Here is a 21,571-nt window from a genome sequence, read left to right as displayed (position 1 = left end):
AATACAAAGGAAATCGGAATTGGGCCTCTTCTTCAATTTTGAACCACAGGCCCAAATATACCCAACCTTCCCCTACGACCCGGTCCATTTCAAACCGGGTCGACCCAGTCCATAACCCAAAAAACCCAACACCCCTATCTCCCTATCTTTCATTTCACAAAAAACAAACCCAAAAAAAAAACCTAAGAACCTACCCGCCCCCCGCCCTCTTCTTCTTCTCCAAATCCCTCCAAACCCTAGCAGCCATGGCTGCCTCCTCATCGTCACCATCACCTCCGACAACCATGGCTGCCTACCGCTGCTTCGTTATCTTCTTCAACACGCAGCAAACCAGTCCAAAACGAGCTTCACCTCCGGCGACTATGGCTGCCTCCCCCCGACTGCCTTCGAACCAGCACCCTACCGCTGCTGCTTCACCACTGTCACGTCCAGCAGCTCGACCAGATCCACGTCGAACGACCATGGCTGCCTCTCCATCGTCTTCAACCACACGCAGCTGCTCCAAGTTCATCCATGGCTGCGTGTGGTTGCTCCTGCTACGTCCGTCGACCTCCCATGTCCGTCGCCACTGCTGCTCCTGCTACGTCCAGCCATGGATGAGCTGCAGCATCGCTACTGATGCCTTCTGCTACGTCCAGCCATGGACGACCACCAAAGCTGCCCTCCGTCGAGCATGCTCAGTAGTAGTAGCTACTACTGCTTCACCGCCTCCTCGCCGCCACTGTTTCGTCTTCAAACGACACCAAACGACCATCTTCTTCGATCATCCGTTCTTGGTCGTCTTCAGCGTCAAGTTATTTTGGTGCGATAATTGTTTCCGGGCAGATTTGTTTTCGTTCGAGTTCATCGTCGTTCCGACCCAGTTAGTGGGTTTAAGTTTTGTTTCTGTCCGTATTTTGTTTTGATATACTCGGATCTGAAATTAGTACATGTTTGATTCTTGTTTTTGTTCATGTTTATCGTTTCTTAATTATTGCTTCAGGTTGTTTCATTTGTTATTGTTTATTTTTAATAAAGAAACTGTTAGTTTAATTATAATGTTGTTTGATTTAAGTTGAAGTTCAATTAATTATTTCTTCAGTTTGTTTTTATTCATTTGTTCTTGTTTAGTTTTAATATAGAAATGTATTAGTCAACTGAATCCTTTACCTTGTTTGTAAAATTGTTAGATTTAGTTTGAGGTGCCATTGATTATTGAGTTTAGTGATTTGAATCTGTTTATTTGTTCCGTTTAAGCTTAATTTGAATTTAAAAAAAAAATTGAATATGTTTGTTTGTTATTGTTGTTGAATATGAAAATAGGATGTTGTTTAAAAATATTGTTTAGTCAAAATAATTCTGGTTGTTTCTTTGTTGTTCACCATTTAGTTTGAATTTATTGATTGAATTTGATTAAGAATTGGTTATAGCTGCTATATTTTGGTTAATTGATTAGTTGAATTGGTTATAGCTGCTAATTTGGTTTTAGTTCTTAGATAATTTTTGAAGTTTGAAAACATTTTTGAATCTGGGCAGTAACAGTAGGTTTAGGGGTAATACGGAAATTAACCAATTGCAGATTTATTTAATTTAAGTGCTCCGCCCACTAAGCTCTAATAATAGTAAAATATTATAGTGGGGGACAAGACATATGTTAGTGGGGGACAAGACATAATGATGTAAAGTAAAAAGGAAAGAGGATAATGATGAGGTCTTCTTTGACCACTCAAAAGGGGGGAACCGTGGGGTCCGTGTTGACTACTTTTACTTAAGTAAAATTCAGAAATAGTATAGGTAATAATAAAAGGTTAAAAGGTATACATAGTAGAAGAATATTAGGGAAAAAGTAAGGAGGTAAAAAGAAAAAGGAGAGTCTTGCTTTGGGTATAAGAGGACTCATTTAACACTTAGAGAAAAGAAAAAAGAGGGAGAAAAAGGACTGAATTTGGAGATAGAAATTTCAGAACCAAAAAAAAAGGAAGAAGAACAGAGAGAGAGAGAGAGAGAACAAAAACTGGAAAAAAAAATCTTCTACTTTCCTTCATTGTTTGAAATCAGCATTAATTGCTACTGTTTTCATCGAAGCTTGAACCTTCTTTCTTGGGCTACTACTCCACCGGTTTGCAAACTCTGTTACTGGTCTATTCATGTGTTGCTGGACTGTTTTGTTGCTGTGCTGTATTGTTACTACTGCTGCTGATTCTCATCTTCCTTTTCTCTTGTATTCAATACCAGGTACATGGCTGTAACCTTGTCGATATTGTAAGTTGGAAAATGTGAAAGCATGAATACATATGAAGAATGGAACTTTGAAGTTTTAATTTCGCTTTTTCTTCGTCTCTTTTACTGATTGTATTTAGGCTATTTCATGTATTACTGTTTAATAATTAGAATAAGAGGAAAATAACATAAGTTGGTCTTTAGTGAATCAGCTTGGCAAAACGGGTTAATTCACTAGCTATGAAGGTTTTAATATGGTTAACAGTAGGTTAATCATGAATGGGTAGCTAAATTTAATGAAAGGCCAAACAAGAAGTTTAATAAACTTTCTAATAAGCTTTAGTAATTATGGTTAAATCTAGTTTCAAATGGTTGTGAATAATTAATTCCAATAGTTTTAACAATGCGAGCTTCAATTTAGCTATATTTGATTTCTTTTGAATATTAGTTATCAAATATCTTATTTTTTTTATAATTTCGAATTTTCTTTTTTTCGTAAAATTCCTTTCCATTTATATTTGTCTTAATCTAGCAATTAGTATGTTACGTTTTCTTAATTTTTTTCTTCTTGAAAGCTCTTAATTAATTAGGATTTTCTTTCTTTATTTTAGAGACTAATTTTAATAGAAAAATGTAGTCATTTTAGGATTGACCATTGTCAAAATAAATGAGATGAGCCTCGCCTAGTAAAACGTATAGATTGCGGGGCCCTCACAAATATATGTATTAATTACTTAGAACTCGGGATCGGTCGCTTAGCGAAATTCACGGCTTTTTCCAAAAATAACCACGTGCTAGTCGTTTTAGGCACGCATTCTAATAATCTTACCTTCTTAAACTCGGGTGTGCATTTCATGCGACCCAAATCCAAATCCCAAAATATTGAATAAAATGTGTTCCGAATTGCGGGTGCATTTCATGTGACGCAATCCAAAGACATGTTTTAAACGATGTTCACATTCTTATAAAAAATAAAATAATAATAATAATAATAATAAAAGCGGCTAGAAGTTAAAATTTGCACACAAGTTATAACATGTATTAAAATCAGATATTTAGCAATTATAACAATTTAAGCGACCGTGCTAGAACCACGGGATTCGGGGGTGCCTAACATCTTCGCTCGGGTCAACAGAATTCCTTACTTAGAATTTCTGGTTCGCAGACTTCATTTGGAAAGTCGAAAATTTCCTCGATTTGGGATTCAAGATAAACCGGTGACTTGGGACACCAAAAGCCAAACCTTTCCCAAGTGGCGACTCTGAATTAAATAAATAATCTCATTTCGAATATTGTCACTTAAATTGGAAAAACTCCCTCGCGCATTTACCCCTCGGGGCGGGCGCGCGAAAAGGAGGTGTGACAGCTCTGGCGACTCTGTTGGGGATTTGTTTAACTTCTTCTTAGGCTTACAGATCTAACAAAACCCAAATGGAGCCCTGATCCATCAGCAGAAATATGCAAAAGAGTTGATTAAAAAGTTTAAAATGGATGAATCAAAAGAAATAAACACACCGATTGAAACAACTACTAAATTAGACATAGATGAACCTGGTTCATCTGTTGATTAGAAGTTGTATAGGGGTATGATTGGTTCACTTTTGTATCTTACTGCTAGCAGACATGACATAGTTTTCAGTGTAGGTTTTGTGCTCGTTTTCAGGCAAATCCTAAGGATCCCACTTGACTGATGTCAAGAGGATACTCAGATATTTGAAAGGCACTACTAATCTCTGCCTTTGGTACCCTAAAGGTAGTAACTTTAATCTAGTAGGATATGTTGATGCTGACTATGCAGGTTTCCTTGTGGATAGGAAAAGCACCTCAGGTATGGCTTATTTTCTTGGTTCATGTCTAGTATCATGGGCCACTAAAAAGCATAATTCAGTGGCCTTATCCATTGTTGAGGCTGAATATGTTGTTGCTGCCTCTTGTTGTGCTCAACTGCTGTGGATCAAACAACAGCTGATGGATTTTGGCATTGAAGTTGGTTGCATCCCTATCTTTTGTGATACCACTAGTGCTATAAGTATGACCAAGAACCCAGTTCATCATAAGAGGACTAAGCACATAGATGTTAGACATCACTTCTTGAGGAACAACTATGAGAAAGGATTGATCACTATAGAATTCTGTGCTACTGATAAACAAATTGTTGACATCTTTACTAAAGCACTGAGTAGAGAAAGCTTTGAAAGGAATATTTTAGAATTAGGGATGATTAAGATCACCTAATGGGACCAGCTCAGAATGCACAATGAAAAAAATGAAAAAATGAAAAAACAATTAGGTAGGAAATCTGGAACTTGTGTAAATATCTAGATTAATTTTCACTCAGTTTCATACTGTAAATAGTATACTTCTGTGACATGTGTTGATATGACTCACTGATATCTAACAAAATTTTCTCTATTTTGGTAAATTGAGGCATTATCAAGAGAATTTTAAATGAAGAACCTAGTTCATCAGTATTGGTTCATCTAAATAACGAGGTATATTTTCTATGCTCTATACAATTAGAAATATAAATATTTACATCATGAGCAGAGTCCTACCTATGTTCAAAAATAGCAGAAAATCTTATGTGTTTATTTTTTAACCAGTTCCGTCCCATTAGAATTCTCACCACATAAAATGGCTAAAATTTATGGAAGCTTAACCGTTCATTCAACCTGAAATTTCAGGTTGATTAGACCTCTAACTGATTGCAAAAAGCTACCGTTAGTCATTAAATAGGTTTCTTTCTTTAAATACCCATCATCACCCTCTGCCACCCTCACTCTTCCAAACCGTCAAAAATCTATTTCACTCTCAATTGTTCTCTCTTCCAAAATCCTAACTCACAAATTTTCTCAACCCATCAGTTAAAATGTCGAACCCTCAAGATAATCCAGGCACTCATCCACCACCATCTCCTTCTCATTCCTCCACACCTCCTCCACCCAATACAAACCCTCAGCATAAGAAAAGACGTGTCAAAATGCTCGCTCGAAAAGCTGTAGCCACAAGTGCACAATCGAAGATATTAAACGCACAATTGAAGGCTACCCAAGCCCAAGAATCTAAACACTCAGACGATTTTTTCAAATATGCAAGTGAGGGGGAAAGACCTGCGTCTTCTGATTCTGAGAAGATTTAGAGTTCCACTGCTGAGGTAAGTTTTGTATTGGTTGAAAATATAGAAAATAGGTTTGTTCTTATAGGGACTATTAGAGATGTGGAAATGCTAGAATTGAGAAGGATAGGAGGTAAAAATAAAAATAAAAAAGAAAAGGAGAGAGAGGGTGCAAGCAGTAATGTGAAAGGAACATGGGTAGAAGTGGTTGATTCGTCACCCACCTCTGAGATTATTAGACCAGCAATTTGTGGGGCTGAGGGAGAAATTGTGGGAGAAAGTGGCAAGAACACAGGGGGAAGTGGATCAAGGGAGGCTGCTGAGGGTTTGGTAAATTTGAGTTCTCATGTGGATGAACCCGGTTCATCTGTTGAAGAAACCCTAGGAGACCTTCTGAGGAAAGTAGATGCCAGTTACAATCCCAAGAAAATAAAAACTCCAATGCCCAAGATCCAAGCACTACAACGAACATCAAGAAAAGAAAGGTCAATTCCCCAACAACTGCTGAAATTCCCTTGCCAAAAGGGAGAGCCACAAGAAGTATAGTGAAATAGAGTGAGAGTGAGTTACAGAAGGCTTTAGCTGAAAGCAAGAAGAAGAAAATAGATAAAGGAAAAGCAAAGGTTGTAGAGACTTCTGAGGCTGTTGATGTTGAGGAGATGGAACAGGTCCATCAGGAGGAACATACAACTGTGGAGGTTCAGACCCCCAAGCCTAAAAAGACCAAGACCTCTTCCAAGAAGTCTTCATCAGGTCTAAGGCTGCTGAATCTTCATTGGCCAAGAGGACAAGGTCTGCAATGAAAAACAAACCAGTTAGAATTGCTGAAGATGAGGAATGGAGTGGTGAAGAAGAGAGTGATTCTGATGGTGAACAAGACAAGCTGACCAAGTTTGGCAAAAGAATATTTTTTAAGGGTAGATTGCTGAAAAACTTGGTGGAACCAGGAATGGTTCATTTGGTTGATGCACTAGCTGTTTAGGGTTGGAAGGACATGGTCCTTCAGATGGATGGAAGGCTAACTAGGAATGAAATCATTGAATTCATGGCCAATGCAGAGGTCAAAGATGGCAGAATCACCAGCCAAGTGAAAGGAGTCCAAGTGACCTTCGATGCAGAGAAGCTGGGAGAGATTCTTGACATCCCTGCTGAGGGATATGATGACTACACTAGGCAAAGATGGCCAAGTCTGGATTCCCTTTCTCCTGCCCTTGAAATCACTAGGAGATTCTGTGATGTTGAAGAAGTGAATGAGGCCAAGTTTGTGCACAAGAGTGAAATGAAGCCACAACACAAAGTCCTCTTTGAGTTTGTCAACAAGTGCCTACTGCCCAGGTAGGAAAGAAGGCACATTGTTAACTATATGGACTTAGTTCTGATGGAGTGCCTTGAAAATGGAAGACAAATCAACTGGCCTACATTCATCATCAAGCTACTAGACAGGGTTATCAATGGCTCCAAGGCCCATGCTACTCCTTATGGATTTATTCTGACTACTGTTCTGGATCGGTGCAAGGTGCCTCTGAAGAAGTGGGAAATGGCCACAAGCAAGGACCATTTTGGCATTAATACTCTGATTGTTTGTGACTATCTAGTCACTGCCATTCCCAATGAACCTAGTTCATCTAAGAAGATACCTATCAACAGTAAAGTCAGGGCTCTTGTTCAGGAAAGTGGGGCCAAGGATGCTGAGATAGCTAGGCAGAAAGCTCACTTAGCAGAGGTTAAATCTAAGAGGGATGCTCTCAGAACTGAGCTTACCAAGGAAAAAAGGAAGAATAATGGAATTCTTCATAATATGCTGAATCTTCTCCAAGCCTAAAACCAACCCTCTAGCTCCCCCAAGCCTTAGGACTTCTAGCCTTCATCTCCTGAACCTGTCTAGTACCACTAGTGACCCAGATTAGGGATTTATCTTTCTTTTTGCTCATGTTTTAAATATTTTTACTTTCTATTTGTGGATTGTGGTAGCAACATATCTTCTATCAATGATATCTACTATTTTTGCTCTTGTTAACTGTTAATATTTCCTTGATAGTTTTAATATGTTTGCCTGATTACTGATGATTGATCCATGATTGCACTTACAGTTTCCCCAGTGGCCATGAGTAATTATTAAAATATGGGACTCACACTTTGTTTATGCAACTTTTCGATGATGGCAAAAGGGGGAAGAGATATTGTGCTTTACATATTCTGAATAAGTGATGTTTATAACCTAATGAACCTGGTTCTTGATGATAAGTAACTTTTTCTAACTTTGTATTGATGAATAAGCTGAGTTCTGACAGGGCCTAAGTGAGTGAAAAACACAGAGTTGGTCATCATCAAAAGGGGGAATTTGTTGGCCCAAGTAAAGGTGAAGTTTTGAAGACTGACAAAGGAACTCAGATATGGACCAGGTCCATCTTGTGAAGCACAATTATGATCAACCCAAATATGTGAGATGCACATGAAAGAGATAAAACTAACTTATCAGAAGTGATATCTCCTGATCATGATAAAAAAAAGTTGCGTATTGGATAAGGAAAAAGACTCATTACACAAAGAGAACACGGTTTAGTAAAAGAATAGAGTTAGTATATGAGATCAACTAGAACTCTTCCACCATGGAAGAGTAGCATCTGTATCCTAGTCAATCTCTAATTGCTAACTCCTTAAATATTAGTGTTACTCTTTTTTACAGGTAATGCACATAAGCAGAAGTTAAACGTGAATTGAGAGCAAAATAGCAAGACAATTTTGCAAGCAATTTATGTGTGATTCAAGCGTGCAAATCTGAAGCTACTTGAACCAGATAGAAGAACCAGTTCCGAGTGTCTATCTTTTATTCTAGTTCAATTGTAGTAGGTGATTTTACATTGTACCTTTCAACTTATATAGAAACAATTATATTAGGTACTTAGAGTTTTCAAGTTAGAGTTAACTTGAAGTTGTCGCAACAGTTGAGGTTGTGTGCCACAACGGGGATTAGAGTTAATCCTAGGTTTACAAAAGAGTTTTTGTAAATGCAGTTTTTGGCTCAGTGATTTTAGTAGAGAGTTTGGGAAAATCTTACTGGAAGGTAGGTCGTGGATTTTCCACTTTTTGAGCCAGGTGTTTCCCACGTAAAATCTTCGTGTTCTTTATTTTTTGTATTTATTATTCCACAACAGTAGTAGTTGGAACACGTAGAAGAACCAAGTCTTTCTAAGTTAAGCGAAAATTGGGTACCACACAAATCACCCCCCTCCTGTGTGGTATTGTAGTATAAAACATCACTCGTCCTTTTAATTTAAATGCAACTCTACTTTTACAAAAGAGCGGATGATGTATAACTTATCAGAAGTACTAATAATTAGTTGGACTCTGTCTAGCTTCTACAGAAAATACTTACTCTTGCGCCCTGCTGTTTATAGCATACCAAACAAATTAATCTCAATAATTACAAATTGGAAGTGAAAATATATACCACTAAGACATAAGGAGTAGTTATTTGATAAAGATATGTGTATATGTGTGTGAAAGACATATGTATATGGGTTTAGTAGCGAATTCAAAGTTTACAGGTTGTGGGGTGCTTATCGGATTTTAGTATAAATTTCAACCATTAGAGCTTTGTTATAGTGGGTGCTCATGGCCACTTTATAGAGTTCTTTAAGTATTATATATGTATAAATTACTAGAATGCCAGGGCATATAATTGTGATGATGTTGCAGGATGAAATAGACTGGGCAAGCAGTTAGATGAGGAGTAACAACTCATCCACTGATATCTTTAGAATGTTAATGGCTGGTTTTGTTTACTATAGTTGGCAGGAGAGAAATCGTCGTATCTTCCAACACAAGCAGAGATCTTTAGATGCCATACTTAGGATTCGTTTGGACATAAATTTTTAAATATTTTTTTTGAAAAAGCTAACTTGGGTGAGTTTGAATTGAAATTGAAAACATGTTTGGACGTGAATTTTGGAGCAAGTTTTGACAAGTTAAAAATTTATTTTTTTTCTAGCTAAAAAGTCCCAAATGGCATGATTTGGCCCCAAAAGAGGTCTTAAGCTATATTTGGGATTTGAAGTTTTAGTTTTCAATGTCTCCCAATAACTAAATTAATTCTATAAAGAAACATATATTTGAATTTATTTTTTTGTATAAAAATTTCAAAATATATGACCAAACGCCTACTTAGAAGCCTGAAGCAAAATATATTTTGTAGATGTTGTAGAAGAGCAAACTTGAAAAATGGTTGGATGTTTTAGATTTTTATCCTTAGAAGTAGTAGTTTTTCTATAAGATGATAAAAGGTGAGTAGTTTTGCTAAGAATTGGGGCCTTCTGTCCAATTAAATCGAAATAATCATGTTCATGTAGAAGCTAACAAAGCAAACCTTAAATGTCAATAAATTACACAATAAAAGAGAAATACACCAAAAGAGATACAAATATTTAACGTGATTTTTTCAATTGACCTACATCCACAGGCGGAGATGAGCAATCCATTATATAAAAAAAGAGTACAAAATATCGAGAGAACAATCTCACGAAGAGACAAACATAAGTGACACACTAACACGTGTCCCAAAAGTTCTCCCCCTAAACAAGACTCTCAAACCCTTTATGACTATATTGTGGATGTTATTAAATGAGAAGGAATGATCCTCAATTTAATAGACGTACAAAACCTTTTCTTCCAAGAAAAAGGACTAGCCAAATACTAATGATTTTTAATTTCCTTCTAGCTAAAAGAAAACCCCAATTATGATAACACATGTTGCCATTTCCTTCAAGATATAGGAAAACTCAATATGATAAGAAAATTAGGACGACACTTAACAAGAATGCCATTTTTTTTGGATAAACATGGATCTTTATATATATAGGAATCACAAAATAGAGTCTACACCATTAACTGTGTCAGATAAAACATTAGCTACTTGGCTATTACAGAAATTTATAATGTCTCGTAGAATATTTTGATTTCCAAAGGATGCCAGCTTAGTGCAAACATCTTTGTTAATATTTTTGACTAGGTAATTAGTTTCTTCATAGTCTGTAGTTAAAGCAACAGATACAAAAGGAGGGGCATAGTACATAATATTAAGATCCCTGCCATTGTTATCACGAATCGCGCTCCTAGCCGGCTTGTGGCTTACCTTAAGTTGTGCTAGATAGTTTGAACCTTCATCTGGGTCACTAATAACCTGCAATCATGAATAATATTGTCAAAGATTGTGATTCCATTTCCTAAGCATGTAATGACGTCTGTTGAGTCTAATTCCACTTCTATGTTGGTGTAACCTTATTCCTTGGCAATGCGTAGGCCTGCTTTTAAAGCCATTAACTTAGCATGCAGGGGAGATAAGCCTGGAAGTGTCTATTGGAACCCAAGTACCCACTGTCCCCTACTATCTCGGAAGAGGCCACCAAAGCCAAAAAGTGATGTTTCTTCCTTAAAAGATCCATCAATGTTGAGCTTAATGTAGCTACAAGGGGGATTAAGCTATTTAACTGATATGGGAATCCTTTGATGTGTTACAAATTCCTTCTCAGTCAGGAGTTTGTATCACTACTTGTTTGTAAGCATAAAGAAGGACAACTTTGTTGGTGGTATTATTGTACAAGTTATTATTTCTGTTAACTCAAATTGTCCATATAGCAAACGGAAACATATCTTTCCAACTAATGATGCTATTTTTTAGAATAATATTTTGGTCGCGTATATTAGTCAACCAATTACTATTGTTGTTTCATCTATCCGTATCAAGGCCTAATAGAATCCAAAATTCCTTAACAGTTATGCAATCAATGAAAATGTAAGTAATGTTTTCACTATGGACCTTACAAAAGGTGTAGGTGGGGTCAATGTTTATGCCAATGTGGTTTAGGTAACTTCTGGTTATTAGCCTGTCGTGGTAGCTGTTTCTTTCAAATGCACACGCAAGTATACGTCGTCGTACAAGTAATAAAATGATAAGTTGAGTGTCGAACCCACAGAGACTTGTATCAACTACTCACTAAATTCACCAAGATTGTTATTCAGTCAAACCAAATTCGAGTCCAAGAATGTGATTATACTAATCTATAATTGTTAGTAATAACTAAATTATCAAGCAGTAAAATGATTGTTATATTTTCAATAGAGACACATATTTTAGGATTGTGATCGATTCACCAATCCTATTGTGTTCTAGTTAACTCTCCCTTTCATACAATTTACTCATGGTTGTTAATTAATCAATAATTTCTCTCATAGCCTTCTCCCGAAGTACTACTCACCTATTCAAAATAGATTAACGCCTATATTCCTACGGAATCAATCTATCAAGAACACATTAAGATTATGATATTTAATTAAGCATGATTACTAGGTATATTTCTATCCTAACCACAAATCCACCCCCCAAGAGTTAAGATCATGCTCTCTTCAATTCTTCTCTAATCTAAACATGGATTTCCCAAGCATAGCATAAATAGTAAATAGAACCTAACTGCTGGCTAGAAAATTAAGCAATTAATCACATACTTGAAGAAATAACCATATATTAGTGAATTATAATTAAGGTTAAGTCAACGTTAAATAATAATATTCATGGCTAAATCACAACCCCAGAACTATGGGTTTTTAGCCAGTCATAATAATATCAAACAAATTCATAAGTATTGGATAGTTGAAAATACTAATAAAAGATGAAGAAATTTGAGATATTCTTGCTCTCGAATGTTTCCCGTGTGTAACTCCTCTTTAAAGTGGGGTCTCCCCTAAAAGAATAAGCTTAGTCTTGCTTTTATACGTGTTGGATAGGTTTAGGGCCGAAATAACCTTGTCCCGGGCAAAATTGGACAGAATTCATGCCACTAGCGCCCAACCCAGTGCTAGGCGCCGTCCCGGGCGCTGACAATTTGCAAATACTACCTCTAGTGCCACAGGTAGCGTGGGGCGTTGCCTGTGTTGCTGAAAATTCCATTTTTCCTCTTTTCATCTGTTTTGGCTCTAATCTCGCACCTTTCGCCCCCAATTGCTCCCAGATCATTCCTACACATAAAAATACCTCAAGTTAATATAAATCAATATATTTTACATCATAAATCCACGTAACAAAAGTAAAACGTGAGGCAATATATATATAAATATATATACTTTAAGCTAAACATCAATACCTTACACTTAAACTCTTGCTCATCCTCGAGCAATGGGACTACCAAATCTACCCCCAACTACGTACAAGTCTCAACTATAGAGGAACACTTCAACTTTTAACCATACACTCTACCCTTGACTATGATCAATACCGGCACACAAGCATGAACATACAAAATTTTATATTCTTTCCGTTTAAGCATGCCCAAGTATAACATTTCAACTCAATCAATTCCAACAACCTATTTGTAATCACCCAACCTCAAAATCTGACTTGTAATCGCTAAGCACCCTCAACTCGCGTACTCACCCAATAAGAAAGTTTACAACATTACCAATAATTCATGAGATCATGTGCCTTTACCAACAAATGAAAGAGTGAGTATATACTAGTCCACACATTCAACTATGCTTTTGAATATAAATTAAGGATATCACACAATTGAACCAAATTCGCTCACTCTCACAAAGAATTCATATGCATCACGTGGTCGTACCATAAGCTTGACCGTAATGTACATCTCTACTAATTTAAGCTAGCCAAATCTAGGATAGATTTGTATTTTAAGGTTGTAATGTAGGCTAAAGAATGGGTATGATACATTTAGGAATAGTGACTAACCCTCCTAAGCACTTTAATACACTACACTCACAATTTGAGCACATATTCTTATCAACTATTCACTTGTCACAAACCATATGCAACATAGCCCTTACTTTCATTAAGAACTTTTATACTCCCACTAGCACAAATTAATAAAAATTGGAGGTGTGTATTTTTCTACATACTTTGACTATCATTTTTTCTCTTTTCTTGCAATTTTTCTTTTTCTTTCTCTTTTTTTTTTCTCTTCACACACTCAATACATTAATGTTCATCGTCTAGTGACTTTTGATTTCAACTTTAGTACACCAAAGGGCCCTTCCATGGTTCCACTCAAAAGCTACTCCTCAATCTCTCACCTTACTTATTTTAGCGACTAAGTGCCTTAGGAGATAAAGGTTCAACAATCTCAAATTAAGAACAAAATAGGGGTATGGCTTGAAATGTGGGTGCCAAAAGAAAGGTCTATAGGCTCAAATGGGCTAGCAACAAAATTTTTTATTTTTATGTGACAAGCAAATCTATGATCAAGCAAGAAATGCATACGTCATCTCCTATATTAGCACAACTTACAACTTCACTTAGATTAACAAACGGGGCAAGTTCTAGACACACAGGATAGCATAGAAGATCCCAAATCCTCATACACATCTTCCACCTGACTCAATCAAGATAATTTTGTTCAACTCTCAAGTCAAGCAAGCACACATCATTGAGAAAATTAAGCAATATTGCACTATGTGGCATACAAGTCAAACAACTGAGAAAAAACGTCACAAAATAGGCTATTTACTTTATTTAGACGTCACAATTCAAACCAAATACACGGGAAGATATAATATATGTCATAGCCTAATGTGCCAACATCAACCACGTCAATGAGTACCTCAGAGCAACTCAGTTTCTTCCTAAACTACTCCTAAAAAAAATTAGGTACCCAGTTCGAGCTACACCCTTGAAAAAGAACCGGCGCCCAAAGAAAAACCAAGGGATACTACCTAACTATCCAAAAAAAAACTTTTTCTGAGCTTTACTCCTAAAAACTTTTTGGTATTTTTAATCGGACTTTATACCTCAAGAAAATTCTAAAAGATCCATCGTCGGGAAAAGTCTGAGCTTTTTCTAATTTGTTTTCTTTTTTGTGTTTTTATATTTTTTTGTTTTGTGTTTTTTCTTTTCTAAAACAACTAAACTCAAACTAGACTAAGTAAAACTAATAAAAGAAATAATTTAAAACAAATTGATACAAGATATACAAACTACATCACATGTAGTATCCCTCCCACCCCACATTTAGTCTATGCATAGTTCTTGATGCATATAAAAATGTAAAATAGAATAGGGTGAAAAGAAAACTCCCTGTCAGCAAGAGTCCTCCTCCTCAACATGCCCTCCTTTAGCAACTACGGTCACATCATCATCAGGTCCTAGAGGCACCAAAGCCATGGGCCCCGTAACATCATCACCCACCTCGTCCTCCGTGTCTAAGCCTTTGATCGTGTTTACATCCTCCGATGAGTGAATGGGGATGCCAGGTGCAATCCCCAACATCTCTTTGGACGAGCTCAACAAGTCATTGCGTAAATGCATACGCTCCTCATCTGAAATATCAGTCCTGCTCATGAGTAAATTCAAAGAGTTATAGAGGTACCTATTGAAGTTCTTGTCTCGTTTGTTCCTTGCTGCCTGAGTGAGCTTCGATGACATTTCCAACAATTTTGTGATTTCCAATAACCTTGTAGGAGCCTCCACCACCTCATCATATCCCGGGTATTCCGTCACTTCTCGAAATAACATTTATTATGTGAGTAAGTTGTCGAAAAAGAACCTCTTAATCTGCCGCCCAAATATCGTGCGGGCCATCTCACCGGGCATAATCTCGCCCACATTAATGGTCCTGCCAGTCATCAAAAAGAATATTACACACACTCTAGCTCAAGTGCAGTTGCTGATGTGCTCCACTGGCATGAGTCTAGCTTGCACAAAATTCTACCACACTTTTGCAGTCTTGTTGAAATTAGAGCGGACCATTTGAAGGTAAATATTTCCTTGCTTTCTAGTCCACTTGGCATTTTAATCCATGCCACAAAGAGTGTGATGTATCAATGTGTATTTTGAGCTTCTGACAAATTTCTGGAGCCTCATCGGGTCAGCATTCTCAACCCCCAAATATGCACATAAGGACCCTCTATCCATTGGTACGTTCTTCCCCCGTACACGTGTAGTGCCCCATCCTGAATCCTAGTTGGTATATAGTTCCCGAACCATGCTCAAATTTGCATACCCGAGGCATTCTAGGAACGTCTTCATATATAATGCGCGTAGCCGGCCAAGTACCTCTGGGTAGTTTCTTTCTAAAGCCTTGGTATTAATTCCCATTTCGGAGATGTACCGTCCATATGGCACAAACTCCTTGTGCTATGCAATAGCCGCATCATTGACTAAATCCAAGCAAGGCCTCAGTCTCAATGGTGCCTACTGTGATCCCTCGGCAATTTGTTTGCCTTTAGCTTTTCGTGAGGATCATTCTCCTTGCTTTCACTTTTTGGGAGCGGGGGAAGTGGTGGAGGACTTTCCAATGCCTTTTCCTTTGCTAGAACTATCACGAGCCATAATATCCTGCAACACAAATAAGCATGAATGTGAGAACTCATCAAGAAATATGCCTACAGTTGTCGCGCAAGTCATGAAATGACTCCACACTTAAATCCGAAGGCGCAATGTACAACACATCACAATTTTGAGCTAAAATGCACAAATGTTGCACTCCAAAGCTATGCTCAAGACTTCCCCATGCCACATAATAGCTTAAAGGCACTAAGAAATGTCACACATACAAGTGATTGATCATGGCTTAGTGAATTCACCTTAATGTAAGCAAGAGGCATACGTTACTTTCCTTTCTACAACTACTACAACTACACTAAATTAACTAATTCTACAACATACATTATATAAGATACATGGTGTAGGAACATGTTTACATCAAAGCCAAGCTCCCTAGCATGTAAAATAATCCCCACACACCCCACACTTATCCCAAATTCATACACAAAGACACTCGGCTATTCAGACTTCATCGGTATACCAAAATATTCATTCAAACATTTGAACAAACAACTTATGTGCATAAAATGTGTGCATTCTAGTTTAACAATGGTGGAACATGGTGGAACATGGTGGCCTTCCCAAATTTCAATGAAGTAGAGGGAATTTTAGTTTACTCTAAGTATACAAAACAACCAAAGACTTTTCGATCAATGTGGACCACCCACCATAAAAATTTCTTAAGAACTACATAGGGAAAAATTTGAGGATTAGGGAACTTGGAGATGGGATGTACAATGTTATCTGCCAATTAAAATACAAAAAGAAGAAGAAGAAGAAGAAGAAGACGACGAAGAAGAAGAAGAAGAGGAGGAGGAGGAAAAAGAACATACCTGTAGAGTTTAGGATGAAAGCAAGAGAAAAACTTGAGGAAAGTTTTGAGAAAGAAGTGAAGAAACTCGGCAGAAGCAGAAGCAAAAGAGAGAGGGAAAGAGAGAGTACATTTGGGTATTTTTGGGAGGGAGGTGTTTGAATTATGTTTTAATTCAAGTTGTGGTTGGATATGTGTAGTAAGACGGTTATAGTATTAGTGTAGATATGTATATGGGTTCTGTTTTATAGGTATATGGGTTTGGTTTTATAGGTATGGGTTATTAGATTAATGACTAACGAAATAAAAAAAAATGACTTACCTGACCACCCACAGCCCAACGCTATGCCTGGCGCTGGGGCTCTTGAACACATTGCCTTCAGCGCCCTAGGCAGCGTGAGGCGCTGGCCTGAGTGCTATTTTCGAGAATTGTTTTTTTCATATAACATCTCGATCCCTCGAGCCTTTTATATACTCAATTTACATGTCCCACATCATTTTACCTATAATTTCTATGCCTACAAAAAAAATGCAACCTCTATTTTATTCTAACTAAAAAGAAATTTAAGAAGCTAAACTATGAAAGCAAGAAAAATTGGGTTGCCTCCCAATAAGCGCCTGATTTAACATCTCGGCACGACCCAGAGTCTCACGAACTCATCAGCGAGTACAACCTTGGTCTTCTCACGATCAATTATTCCTCCCCAATAATGCTTGACTCTGTGTCCATTTACTGAAAATTTTCTCACTATTTAAAGCTCGTAGCGCAAATGCACCATAAAGAGTGACTCTTACCGCCTCAAATAGCCTAACCATCTCAATTTTAACTTCCCAGGAAATAACCTTAGCCTAGAATTGACCAATAATACTTGTTGTCCTGGCTCGAAGTGACGTGGCTTGATATGTTTGTCATGCCATCCTTTTGTTTTCTCTTTGTAAATCTTAGAACTTTCATAAGAGTGCAGCCTGAACTCATCTAATTCATTCAACTGCAATTTCTCGCCCGCGACTTCAAGGCCCATATTCAACTTCTTACTGTCCCAATATGCTTTGTGTTGAAGTTCAATAGTCAAGTGACATGCATTCCCATAAAAAAGCTTATACGGCAATTCCCCAATTGGCATGTTGTATGAAGTTCTATATGCCCACAAGGCATCATCTAACTTTACATCCCAATCCTTCCTATTCACACTCACCGTCTTCTCTAGGATTTGCTTTATTTCTCTGTTCAATAACTCATCTTGTCCACTTGTTTGAAGATGATATGTTGTAGCAACTCTATGGCGGACTCCATATTTAGCTAGAAGATTATTCAAGAACCAATTGCAAAAATGTGTTCCTTCATCACTAATTAAAGCACGTGGAGTCCCAAACCTCGAGAAGTTGTTCTTTTTCACAAAAGCAGCTACCACCATGGCATCATTTGTTGGCAATGAGATCGCCTATACTCATTTTGACAAGTAGTCAACTGCTAGCAAAATGTATTTGTTTCCTCTGGACAATGGGAATCGTCCTATAAAATCTATCCCCCACACATCAAAAATCTTAACCTCCAGGATGTTATTCAAAGGCATCTCATGCCTTCTAGTGATTATCCCTGTTCTCTGACACTGGTCACACTTCTTAACAAATGCATGGACATCCTTGAATAAAGTTGGGCAAAAGAAACCGAATTGTAATACCTTTGCGGTTGTTCTATCTCCTCTATGATGGCCCCCATTAGGTGATGCATGACAATTATACAACACTAATTCTACCTCCTTTTTTGCAATGCATCTCCTCATCAACTGATCATTATATTTCTTGTACAAATATGGCTCATCCCAATAGTAGAAGTTCACATCATGTAGAAACCTCTTTCTAGCTTCAGATTCAATTTCAGGAGGAAGTACCCACTCACAAGATAATTCACATAGTTTGCGTACCATGGGGGAGGGTCTTGGGTGATAGCAAAAAGTTGCTCATCAGGAAATACTTCTTTAATTTGTCCACCCTCATCCATGTGGTTATGATTTTTCAGCTTTGATAGATGGTCAGCTACTTGGTTCTCTGTGCCCTTTCGATCTCTTATTCCTACATCAAATTCCCGCAACAACAAAATCCGGCGCATCAATCTAGCCTTAGATTCTTTTTTTTGTAAATAAATACCTAATTTCTGCTTGATCGGTATGGACTATGACTTTTGTTCCCACCAAGTATGCCCAAAATTTCTCAAAGGCCCACATAACGGCTAACAACTCCTTTCAGTGGTGGTGTAATTTAGCTATGCATCATCAAAAGTCTTATTCGCATAGCAGATGGAATAAAATACCCTGTCTTTCCTCTGTCTTAGCACTTCCCCAATAACATGGTCACCTCATCACACATAAGTTCAAATGGTAAGGACAAATCTGGTACCACAATAATGGGAGCAGCCACCAACTTCTTTTTGAGTTCTTCAAATGCCTTGAGGCAGGCGTCATCGAAATTGAAGTTACATCTTTTTCAAGCAACCTGCACAAAGGAGTAGCAATATTAGAAAAAATCTTAATAAAGCGTCGATAGAATCCCACGTGTCCCGAGAAACTCCGGACACCCTTCAAAGAAATAGGTGGAGGTAATTTTTCAACTGCCTCCACCTTTGCCTTATCAATTTTAATGCCGCTCCTCGATATTTTGTGACCCAACACAATGCCTTCCTACACCATAAAATGGCACATTTCCCAATTTAATACCAGATTTGTTTCTTCACAGTGGGCCAACGCCTTGCTCAAATTCTTCAAAAAATCATAAGAAGACCCAAAGATTGAAAAAGCAACCATAATAACTTCCACAAATATTTCCACCATATCAGTGAAAATAGCCATCATGCATCTCTGGAAAGTAGCTGGTGCATTACAAAGACCAAATGACATTCTCTTGAAGGCGAAAATACCATAAGGACAAGTAAAAGTGGTCTTCTCCTGATCCTTTGGGCATATGACAATCTGATTGTATCCGAATAACCATCAAGGAAGCAAAAATTTTCATGCTTCGCTAATCTGTCCAACATTTGGTCAATGAATGGAAGTGGGAAGTGGTCCTTGTGGGTTGCTTTGTTGAACTTTCTATAATCAATGCAAACTATCCACTCCGTCATAGTACAAGTAGGAATTAGCTCGTTTTTCTCATTCTTAATCATAGTCATCCCCCCTTTTTTGGGCACACATTGAACTGGGCATACCCAATTACTGTCAGAGATAGGAAAGATGATACCTGCATCGAGCAACTTAATTACTTCCTTCTTCATGACCTCCTTCATAATAGGATTTAACCTTCTTTGTTGTTCAACACTGGGGAGGTGTCCATCTTCTAGGAAGATTTTATGCATACAAAACGATGGACTGATTCCCTTGATGTCAGCAATTTTCCACCCAATAGCCTTTTTATGTTCGCGAAGTTCTCTTAGCAATTTTTCTTCTTGTATGTTCGTCAAGCTAGATGAGATAATCACGGGCAACGTTTCAGAGTTGCCCAAATAAGCATAGCGCATATGCGTTGGTAGGGGCTTAAGTTCCAGCTTTGGAGCTTCTTCAATAGATGGCTTAAGATGGGTTAGAGTGACAGTCATGTTTATAACTAGGGATTTTAGTTCATTTTACACTCCTTTTTACTTGAGTTTTGGATTAAAATGTATACAAATAGTACAAGAACCAGTCAAGGCTGTGTTGCAGCATAAAATCCACTGCAGCCGTAACAGACCCACCGTGGCCACAAACCATTTAGTGTGGTTCGCGGTGGAAGAGTTCAGAGAGGTGCACTTTTGGTGGTTTCAAGCAGTGCAGTCTGTGGAGGATTTCTCGCTGCAGCAGTAGCCTCTTCGCGACCGCAAATCATTTTATGCTATCCGCGGAGAGGGGGATTCAGAGACCTGAAAGTCTGGAGCTAATTGCCAATGCGGTCCGCAGTCCTTTTTATGCAGACCGCAAAAGAAACCACCACGGCCGCGGTGCATTTTGTGCTGGCCCGCGGTGGCCAAGTTCAAAGATTGAGCAAGTGAAGCTAAAAGCCCCACTACGGCCGCAGTCCATTTCTTGTGTACCGCAGTACCTCCATCTGGGGTATTTTTATCCAGAAAATTTGGCCTAGTATAAATACTTTCTTTTCACATTTTTAGGGCATCTTTTGTAATCTGTTAGATCTCAGAGCACGCGAACGGCTGTTTTATTCCATTTTGAGTAATTGTAACTAGATTAACACTGAGTCTTCAATATCTTAGTTTGTAATCATAATTTATGGGTTATTCTTCATCTATTTTTCTGTTTTCTTCCATTATTATGAGTAGCTACACCCATTAGCTAGGGTTGTGGCTCTACCCTAGTGTGGGTATTTGATGGGTCTTTTGTTTTAAGGCTTAGATGTTTATTGGTAGTTGCTATTTGACTGATTTGTGTTTTCCATATTGAATTAGTGGTTGCAAACACTAATTTGTGCCTATTTGACTTGGGCTCTTCTTGAGAAAGAGGGTTTGAGTCTAAAAAATTCAGTCTAACAAGTAATTGGGGTGTAATCAAGAAATTGATAGCCCCAATTAAAGGGTTAAACCTAGAGATAGTAATACCCGACCTGAGCTTATATTGCTTGCACAATTTGGACACCAAATTGGTCTTGAGAAAGTCAATTAGGGCAAAGTCACTCAATCTACCAAGAGGTATAGAGTGAGTATTTTCGTGCATTGGCTATATCGCAATTCCCAACATAACATCTTTGACTTAGGCTTTAGATCCCGTCAAGTATTCACCTAGGAGAAAGTCACTTCCCTAGTTCCTCTTTAACTATTTAGAAAACCTTACAAGCATTCACTCTTAGTTTAATTTAGCATACTATTAGTTCAAAAATTAGCAGTAACAAACAACCAAAGATGATTGGAAGTGTAATTAAGAGCACTACGCACTACTAGTTTAGATAGGAATCCAATTTCCAATTCTAGCTCCCTGTGGATTCGATCCCGACCATCTCGGGTAAAAACTGCTTCAACAGCTCTCGCCGCGTTGTAGTGGTGTAGGGTGGGCACCGATCACTTTTTGGCGCCGTTGCTGGGGAGATAACGATTTTGGCTATCTATCTAAATAGTTTTTTGTATTGTTCTTCTTTCCTTCTG

Source organism: Nicotiana tabacum, chromosome 20 (genome assembly GCF_000715075.1).
Source record: "Nicotiana tabacum cultivar K326 chromosome 20, ASM71507v2, whole genome shotgun sequence".
Taxonomy (NCBI): domain Eukaryota; kingdom Viridiplantae; phylum Streptophyta; class Magnoliopsida; order Solanales; family Solanaceae; genus Nicotiana; species Nicotiana tabacum.
Note: the sequence above shows the minus strand (reverse complement) of the source record.